The sequence below is a fragment of the Pyrgilauda ruficollis genome, unplaced genomic scaffold (assembly GCF_017590135.1).
Source record: "Pyrgilauda ruficollis isolate IOZ18807 unplaced genomic scaffold, ASM1759013v1 scaffold51, whole genome shotgun sequence".
NCBI classification, from domain to species: domain Eukaryota; kingdom Metazoa; phylum Chordata; class Aves; order Passeriformes; family Passeridae; genus Pyrgilauda; species Pyrgilauda ruficollis.
The window spans coordinates 3,193,049-3,203,269 of NW_024526711.1; positions in this window are offsets into that span (position 1 = coordinate 3,193,049).

The window sequence follows — 10,221 nt, forward strand, 5'->3', positions numbered from 1 at the left end:
ATGTCAGTATGGGCTTCCTTCAAAAATTCTAACTTTAGGAGGAAGAGGATATTCTTCAGGATGAAGTAAAAGGGGATGTAATTTTCAGAGCTGGCTGAAAATCTTGAAGGTCTTCTGAAATAAAGAATTGCAACAAGTGGAGTCACCAGGCTTGGAACAGGCATGAAAATCCTTGCTTTGCTCCAAAGGCCCATTTCTCTAAATCTGTAAGTTACTGCTTTGATAGTGCAGGTCAAAGCTCAATCCTGAATTCTGTGTTTATGAAAGACACTTGTATCAATACTTAATGTGTTGTCTTTTAAATCTCATCCTATAGGGTGCTTACATTTTAAATTAATTCTATCCCAATTGAACTTTGAAAAGAGATTGTGAAAGTTGTCAGTTGGAAGTTCTCAACCTGGTGTGTGCAAGTTTAAAACTTAATATGATGTGTCTTGTATCAACACAAATTATTCAGTCCTTCAAACACTATAAATGAAGAATTTTACAATCAGATTAAGTTGATAATTGGGAGACCTACTGGGAGGAACTATACTTGCCTAAGAATAGAGCAATGGCATGAAATTGAGCTCAGAGCAGCACTTTAAGGTCACTGCTGCTTAGACATCAGGAATATGGTGACACACAAGTGGAGAAAATTACATGAAGTTCAAACAGATTAACAAAACCAGACTAAAGATAAAGCCCATAGAAAACTGATTAAAGTCACAGATTAAAAGTAAAACAAGAACTTCCTTGTCTGTCCTATAAAAGTGAACATACCCAGATGACTACAGAGATGACCCACCTTAGCTGTTTCTGAGAACAAATATCCTTTGTTCATTATTGGAGAGCTTAAGATTGAAATAGCATGATGTTTCACATGCGTTAAAGTAGAACTAACCATGAAGAACAGTATAAAAAAAACTTGGTTGGAAGAAGAGCATTATGCATTATGGTTACCTGTTTCAAAATTTGTTTGAGTAAAATAATCCTGTTCACTTTCAAATGGAAAAACACAGGGGTTCAGCTAGTCAAAGGAAATCAGATCTTAATAGAAACTATAATGAGGTGCTTTTTTTTTTTTTTTGTGCATAAATACTGTGTTTAAATATGTTTGTTTTAGCCTAAAAGACCACCTGACAACAAATCAAATTTTCTAATAAAACAAGGCCAAATATTCTACAGCAGAGATAAAAATCGAACTCAGATTTTCAGGTTCTGGTGGATTATCTATAATACCTCTTGTCTCACTTGCAGAATGCCCATGATTTGTAGCACATAGAATCCACATCGAGGCAGATGGAAGTGCTTACACCACCCTTAGAGTGGGATTTAAGGAGCTGCAGGAGTCACAAGGCTTGCAAAAGCCAAGAATTCTGAAAAGTGAATAAAAGCCATGAAAGGACTGCTTTGTTCCAACAGGAATGAAAATGAGAGATTCACTTCCCTCCTGATCTGTCCCTAGAAAGCAGCAAGGGCACTTCTTGTGAGAGGGCAAATACTGGCCATGCATTCTCTTGGTGCATGTCTGGGTGAGAAGTCCCCTGTTGCTTGGGCTGGGACCGAAGATTTGGACTGCAAGGTAATACCCAGGGTCTGAAAGGCAAAAATAGGAGCAGAAATCAGGGCAGGTGATTTGCTCACCAGTGAGTGAATTCTGAAAAGATGTAAGAAATGCTGCCATAAGCAGAGGCCCAAGACAGGTATATGAAGTTTCTGTTTTTAATCTAGCCAACTATAAGCAGCTATCTAGTTAAAAGACATGTAAATACTGACTAGGAATTCTGGGAGCTGTCAGTTAGTCTGCCCTGGGCTAAAAGATGTTTCTTACAGCTTTTTGCTCTTGGTTGGTGCCTCAGACTGAAAAAGCTGTTAGCATGCTGCTTCCCTCATGTGCAGGTATCCATCCATATGTGCATGTCAAGATGTGTGTAACTTGTTAACAGTCTTCCTTCCAGGTATCATTACAGATATCTCTAGAAGAAATTCTGATTAAAATGAGACTTAAAGTTTACAAAAAAACAGGGTTGTGTAAAAATGAGGTCTCCTTCAGGATGAGGGAGTTGTAGCATTGGCCAGTTGTAGCATGTCACCTGCATGTCACCAGCATTGGCTGGTGACTCTTGAAATGATGACTACCTCTGGCACTTCAAGGGAGCAGGGCATGCTCATGACTGATGGTCATGTGTTGTACATCCTTGCATCTCCACACAGAGCTGTTACTGAGAAATGCCAGAGGAAACAGCTGATAAAGCTTTGGCATCAAGGACTCAAATGTGAATGTAGGGATTTTCTTTCTGCTTTTTCCAAATAGTCCTAGATGTTGCAAGTGACCAACTTGAAAGAGTTGCCCAGAACAAGGGCTTTTTGGAAGCTGTTACTTCTCAATATGTCTCTCAGTAAAGCATTGTCTTGCTGCAGCATGTGAGAGCACTTGTGTCCTACATTTATTAATATTGAAAATTCTTTTAATCTTCCATTAAGATTTACTGTGCTCAAAATGATCTGCCAGCAGACACATTTCTAAGTACCTTAAATCTGTAAAGGATAGGTATTCTCTTGCCAAAGTGCTTCTGATTTTGGTGCTGTGGTTGTGCACTTGGTGTGTATGGCCTCCAGCTTACACTTTGACAGAGGCTCGGAGAAAACTCCAGTTTCACTTCAGTTGTGGGAAGGAGCTGGGGAGAAAGTCAGCATGGTAAACTGTCCTAGCAAAGGGCTAGGAGATGTTTTTTCAAGACACGCCTTTGATTCAAAGCAAGCCCAGCTTGTGCTTCTCAAATGTTTGTGCTTGCCAAGGAAGAGGACTTCTGCTCTTCTGTCAGCATGATGGATTTTATGACCATCACTAAATCCTTTCATTCAGATTTGATTGCTATAGTTGAACAGTTCCTTCTATATCACGTTTTGTGTACTTGTAATTTCACAAATGAGTTTCTTACCTCCTCAAGTTATTTTCTATCCAAATAATGTTTTCCCTTTCTATTATCAAGATCAGCTGACATGCCAGATTGAAAAAACAATCACAGCTGGCCAGTGCTGAATATCTGAACAAAAGTCTTAGAATTCATTTCTAAACTAAAAGGTAAGAAAGAAGTGCTATTTCAGCAGTGCTTCTGGTTTTCTGAAGGTTATTAGACATCCCATGATGTTAAAATACCACTTTTTTTTCTAGTCCTTAGTGCTGCTTTTGAAGATTGCTACAAAAGGCACAGCTCTCTAAAGAGTTTTCCTGCCAAGAATTCAGCACAAATTGACAGGGTCTTAAGCCTTAATAGCTGCTTTAAGGGAGAGAGGTTGTATTGGGAATAGAACTGCTTTTGGGCAAAAAAATAAAAATAAAAATAAAAATCAGAATTTTGAAGAATAGTTGAAATCTGCATGTAACTACAAGGGTATCTATTTCGTTCTCAGCTCATGTCTTGACATGGGGAAAAACGCTGCAGGGAGGGCTCTGGAGTACTGTGGACAATAATCCTCTTGCCCTCCCTGTCTGATTCACTGATCATTCCCTTCCTTTCTGACAGATGAATTAAGAGCATCCTTGTACATCAGTGAGAAGCCTGTAGCTGAATAAAAGTAAGCAGAATGAGAAGTTAATTTATAAACTGTGGAAATTACAAACTGTGTTAATTTAAGTAGTTAATTTACAAACTGTGGAACAACCATATTACTGCACCCATTATTAGTGCACTTTTTCTTTTTGCACTAATGGAGTCAGACACAGCAGGATATTTGCTCTAAGATTCTCTGCTTCATCTATTTATTGGATAGCTGTAGTTCCATAACTTTGGAATAAGTTCCTGTAGCCTGAACCGAGAAGAAAGTCCTCAGTCCTGCATCTCCTGATGAATCTCATCAGTGCAGGGTGCTGCCCACCAATTCATTCTTACAGTTGTTGAGCTCAAGAGAAATTTACAGCACCAGGGATTTTTTCCTGTTGTGTTTTGTTTGTTTGCTTTTGCATACTGGTGAGATATTCTATATGTTGAAATGACTCATCTAAGCATTATACAAGGAGGTGGTTACCTGTAAAAGAAATTTAATGTTTCTGAATTATTATCAGGCCCAGTACTATCTAGGTAAGTCATGAAATAGCCAAACTCTGGCAAAACTATTGCTCTTTTGAAACATAGCTCAGCAGGAATATGTGGCAGCTACTTGATATAGATTGAGTCATGGCTTGGACAGGAGCACTCTTCTGCTGGGTTAAGAACTGGCTGGATGGATCCAGAGAGTGGTGGTGAACAGTGCTGCATCCAGCTGGGGCCAGTCACCAGTGATGTCCCTCAGGGGTCTGTGCTGGGGGCCAGTTCTGTTCAATGCTTTTATTGATTACATGGATGAGGGTGTTAAGTCTTTCATCAGTAAATTTGCAGATGGCTCTAAGCTGGGAGCATGTGTTGATCTGTTGGAAGGTAGGAGGGCTCTGCAGAGAGACCTGGAATGGTTGGATGGATGGATGGGCAGAGTTCAATAGAATGAAGTTTAAGAAGTCCAAGTGCTCAGTCCTACATTTTGGCCACAATAACCCCCTGTAGCATTATAGGCTGGGGACGGTGTGGCTGGACAGTGCCCAGGCAGAAAGGGACCTGGGGGTGCTGGTGACAGCTGGCTGAACATGAGCCAGCAGTGTGCCCTGGTGGCCAAGAAGGCCAAAGGCATCCTGGCCTGCATTAGGAATTGTGTGACCAGCAGGAGCAGGGAGGTCATCCTTCCCCTGTACTCGGCACTGGTGAGGCCACACCTTGAGTGCTGTGTCCAGTTCTGGCCCCTCATTTTAGGAAGGACATTGAGATGCTTGAACATGTCCAGAGGAGGCAACGAGGCTGGTGAGGGGCTTGGAACACAAGCCCTGTGAGGAATGACTGAGGGAGCTGGGGTGGCTCAGCCTGGACAAAAGGAGACTCAGGGGTGCCCTTATCACTCTCTACAACTCCCTGAAAGGTGGCTGTAGTCAGGTGGGGGTTGGTCTCTTTCTCCAGGCAGCACCTGACAGAAGGAGAGGTCACAGTCTCAAGCTGTGTCAAGGGAAATATAGGTTGGATATTAGAAAAAAGTTTTTTTACAAAAAGAGTGATAAAGTACTGGAATGGTCTGCCCAGGGAGGTGGTGGAGTCACCGTCCCTGGATGTATTTAAAAAAGATTGGCTGTGGTACTCAGTGCTGTGGTTTAGTTGAGGTGTTAGGGCATGGGTTGGACTTGATGATCTTGAATGTCTCTTCCAACCTAGTGATTCTGTGATTCTGAGTCTATGATAAGTCCTGGGTCTAGCTTTGAGCAGATTTTTTTAGAGGGATTATTAATGTAAAATTGTCTTAATTACTTTTATAAATGCCTTTAACTGAAACAGTAGTGTAATGTTAATGTTGTTTGGGAGCCTTAAGTAGTGACTCATCTGAATACAACTGAATAATGCATCTTTTGCAGGAGTTTCCAGTTGAGGCACTGATGGTATGTCTGGAATCTGTCCACTCCCTCTGCACAGTGACTGCCAGAGCTCTCAGGGTTTGAAGGACAAATAATTGTGCTCTGCTCACTTTTCTGTAACGTGGAACATACAGTGCATCTATTGTGCCTGCTAAGGGATCCAGACTAACAATAGTGCATTTATTAACTGGGTTTCTATACTTCTGGGGTTTTTTTCCGAGAAATACTCAAATGAAAGGTAAACTTTTTGTGCCATGTTATCTGTAGGTTTTTTTTTTTCTGAGTTAAAAAACAAATTGGACTTCTTTGTCCAGCAAAATCTTGCTGCCTTGGTGACGGTTTCATCCTGGGATAACTCTTGTCTTCCCTGATCTTAGTCTCCTGTCCAGTGATTAAGTCTAAGGTCGGTTCCAGGTAGCCTCATATTGCAGTGAAACTCTGATACAGTGGGAATTAGGGGGAGACACAGCACTGGCATCCTCAAACATCCCTTCTTTAATGCAGAAAAGTGTTGGAGCTGGGAGAAGTAAATAGAAGAACAGTCTAACATTCCTTTATTCCAAAAGGGAGGGTCAGACCCTAAACTCTATGCTAAATGATTGCTATAAATATTGACTAGGATTCCTTTGAATGTGAACCATTAGTCTGCACTGTGCCTCAGTGAGTCTGCAGTGGTTACATACCTACCACTCACATAGCTTTTCAGGAGAGTCATGGAAGCTTTAAATAGCACTGCATGCTCTTGTGTGACTATGTCCTTAAAGCTGAGCTGGTCAGCACGGTTGGCCAGCACCACAGCTTTGTGCTTCAAGCAAGGCAGCACAAGCACAGAGGTTTCCATTTGTTGATACACAGATTTGAGGAGGAAGAAAGAATAAAAATCCTTGCACCAAAACATTCTCAGCTTTGAAAGTCAGCTTTATTGTGAACTAAGAAACAGGCTAAAAAAGGTGGCGTGACTTGTCTGTCCTCACAAAATGGATTTCTGACTGTGACACTTCTCTGTGACACTTTGAAAATAAAGCCAGATAGATGGAATGTATTTTCCTCTCAAAAGAGACAGGCCTTAGATTCCTGTGTGAAGACAGGCGTTCCTTGCACTGCTCCTTTGAAACAACCAAGTGTAATCAAGTGGACTTTAGTTTCTGCCTCAAGGTGCAAGGTAGTTTCAGGACTCTGCAGAGTAGAAAACAAAAACCTGCATCATCCAGTTTATGTTTTAACTTCAAAGATGAGGAAAGGGACTCAGCTTCTGCTTGTGTCCTGCCCTGTCAGCTGTAAATCCTTGCACTTAGGTGTATCATCTTCAAAGAGCTTTAACTGGTGCCTTGGAGTATTTGTGGCAGCAGAAGACCTTCAGGCCAAGGGGCTGGTGTTCATTCACCAGCAGGGCATCCAGTCAGAGGAGGCCTGAGTGCAGAGAGAGGCTAACTGAGCTGGAAGGTCCCTTTCAGATGAGCCATGAGTGGGAAAGACTGGAGGATTAGTGATTGCAGAATCCCTTGGTGCATGTGGCTGTGTTAATGGAACTCAGACAGACTCTTGCTCAGCCCAGCATCTCCACTGGGCACAGGGCAGTGGGTGAAGCTTCAGAAAGCAGTGCTTTTTGCCATCCTGGCAGTTGTTATCTTCTGGGGTGCAAGCTCTCTGTTCACCTAATGTGACTCAGGCTGTGCCCTGTGCTGGACTGCTGGTCATGCATGTAGTTGCTTCTGGGTTGTTTCCTCTGCAGATCAGTGGTGTAAGAGCAAGTAAGCTGCAACCTTGTCCCCACACTAGCAAAATGAGGGTATGTGCTCAAACTTGAGCAACCTGTTAAGTAAATCCCATCTTCTGTATATAGCTGGATAAAGGGGTAACTTCCTAAATGTGATAGCCAGTTTAATGTGATAGCAAATTCGTCAAATAGCTGATATTCTTTCCCATGAATAAAGCATTACGGTGTCAAACGTTACAGAGATTTAAAAACAACCGTGTTCGTTGTTTTGAATGACTCTTCAAACTAATCCGGGAATTCCTCCCATCACAATCCAGGAATCTTTTTACTGACCGTCTGTCAATGCCCCACATACGCCGCCAGGGGGAAGAGTTTATCTGTCTTTCAGGTACCAGGCCTCCATTCCTGGAACTGTTTAAAAGTTGATACTAATTCTGCAAGAGAAATCCAACTGGTTGGGTTATAAAGCAGTGTTGTGCAACCTAAAGTCTTCAGTAGGTTACAAATAAGTTAAAGTAATTTTTGTGGTCTAGTACAGATTACAAACCTTCCCTGAAAGTATGCTTTTCTTTGGAAAATAAATAATTCCCTGCCCTGCCCTGCCCTGCTCTTCCCTGCCCTTCCCTTCCCTTCCCTTCTTTTGGATTCTAGTGCTATGTGATATATATATTAATACTACTGAAATGCTTAAAACAAGAAAAGAATTTAAATTCTCAATATGCTAAACTGAAAACATGTTGTTCTTTCCTTCCATCCTGCAGCCTAAAAGTGTACAGGCAGTTGGACATTTCCTGCTGGGATTTATGGATATGAGCTAGCACTGGTAGCTTTTTAGAAAACTTGTTTTTTCCCTAGGAAATACTCCAGCAGATGAACATGACTGTGAATATTATGCTAGGGGGAAGTGGGATGTTAAGGTGTGTGGTTTTTTAGTTTAGGATCAACCACCTGTTAACAGAGATTATCTCTGCATAGTCCTCATCTGCTGTGCTTTGGTTTGCACACTACAGCAGGCTTTGAGCATGTAAATATTTTGTGTGAAATTAAGCTTGAAGGAGATTGGCAGTGCCCCCAATGCACTTCAGCCACAAACAAAGCACCAGTCCCTAGGACCAGACCAAAGCTAGTCTGAAGTAACAACTGCTAAAGTAGGTATGTTGTGGCTGTCAGGTCCTCAGCACCAAATGTTCTGTAGGGATTGTGCTAATTGCAAATGTAGACACAGACACATATTGAAATAGTCTGTAAACCATCTTTAAAGAGTCCTTAAATTGCTAAGCCAAAATTGCACAATTATGCATGCTCGGCCTACATACTAAAAACCTGAGCAAACCCTACCTGCAGATTCCTGCTCTGTCTGAAAATATTTGTGTACTAAGCCTGTGAAAGATTCAGCAAAAGTCTTACTGATTGTTATGGGATGGGAACTGATTTTCTGCAAAGCTGCAAGCTCCACCTCCTTCGCTACTGCCGACAGCGTTTGGTTGAACTCCATAAAACTGTCCACTTTTAGCTGATAATCTTTTCAGGAGGAAGTTGCCAGCACTAGCTTTGAGCACCAAGGTTTATGACTACCTTGAAATTTGCTTTTGTAGGGAGAGAGCTGGCATTGGCACCTTCTCTTACTCCTTCTAATCCCCAAAACTACATTCTTCTTCTCCTCTTGCTCCTCCCCACCTGTATCTGTAGAAGAGCTGGTTCTTGTGTGATTTACCAGGAAGGACAGAGGAAAATCTCTGACCCTAAGCTCACTAACAGCAACACACTTCTGCTCCAGGAAGGGCCCCAAAAGCTTCTCATCCAGCAATTTGTAGAAAAAGAGGTCCTATAGATTTTTATTCTCTTGATGAAAGTCTTGCTATAATTACTGAGCTTAAGGGTATAGAATATTTAAAATATCAGTGCAGAGGACATATTAAGAAGCCCCATTAGCTGTGCTACTAGAATGAAACCTAAGACTTCACAATGTCCATTGCAGGATTGTTTTGATCCCTGTTCCACAGATCTTCCCAAAGCATTTCCCATGGGTTATGCTGGCACTCCTTGCACTATACCTTTGTACACACACTGACAACATGGATGCAACCCTGCAGCTACTTGCCAGGTAGCATAGTATTACCTTAATTTTACAGATAAGAGTGACTTGTCTGAGGTCACAGTGGAAAAAAATTACCATCTTGATCTCATCATGATTCTCAGTGGAGTTCCCTCTGTCTGACAGCGTAAATCAAAGGGAAGAAATTAAATCAGTGGAAAACTGGTGTAGCTTTTCATCTGTTATCCCTACATTCCCTGTGCCTTTTGAGCTTATTTGATTGCCTTTCAGGGACATGGCTTTTAATTTAATTAGCATGCTATTACTCTTTCCTCTATCTGACACGGAAAAGCTAGAATTAATTGCATATTGACTAACTGAACCACTTACAGCAAGGCAGTGCATTCATCCAGTGGTGTGCCCACTGGTGTGTGCAGGAACTTGGGGCTCACTGGGCTGCTACTCACAGGCAGTACCTGTAGTACTTGCAGGCACTACACCCAGAGGAGCTGCCACCTCCAGCAGCAATCATGAGACCTGAAAGCAAAGATGGCTCTCTTGCTTGTGTTGCAAAGTTGCCTCGTCTGTGCTGCCTCTGCCTGCAGCACTCGCTGTGTACCGTACACACATTTTGTTTATACATGTATGTGTGAATTTATCTACGTATTGTATGCATTTATAGGTGTGTAAATACATTTATCTGTACCGGCTCTGGCTGGGATGGAGTTACCTTGCTTATCAGCATTCCCTGGATGCTGTGTTTGGATTTGTGGTATGTTAGCACACAGGTGTTTTGGCTGTGTGCTTGCTTGGCATGAAGGTTTTCTTTTTCCCACTCTGCCCCCCTCCAGCATTCATAGAATGGTTTGGGTTGGAAGGGCCCTTAAAGATCACCTAGTTCTGACCCCCACTGCCATGGGGGGGATATATATTGTATGCATGAGTATATATGGCTCTAGAGGAGGGCCATAAGAACTATTTGGGGTCTGGAATATCTCTCTCATAAGGAGAGACTGCAGAAGGTGGGCCTCTGTAGTCTTGAAAAGACTGAGAGGG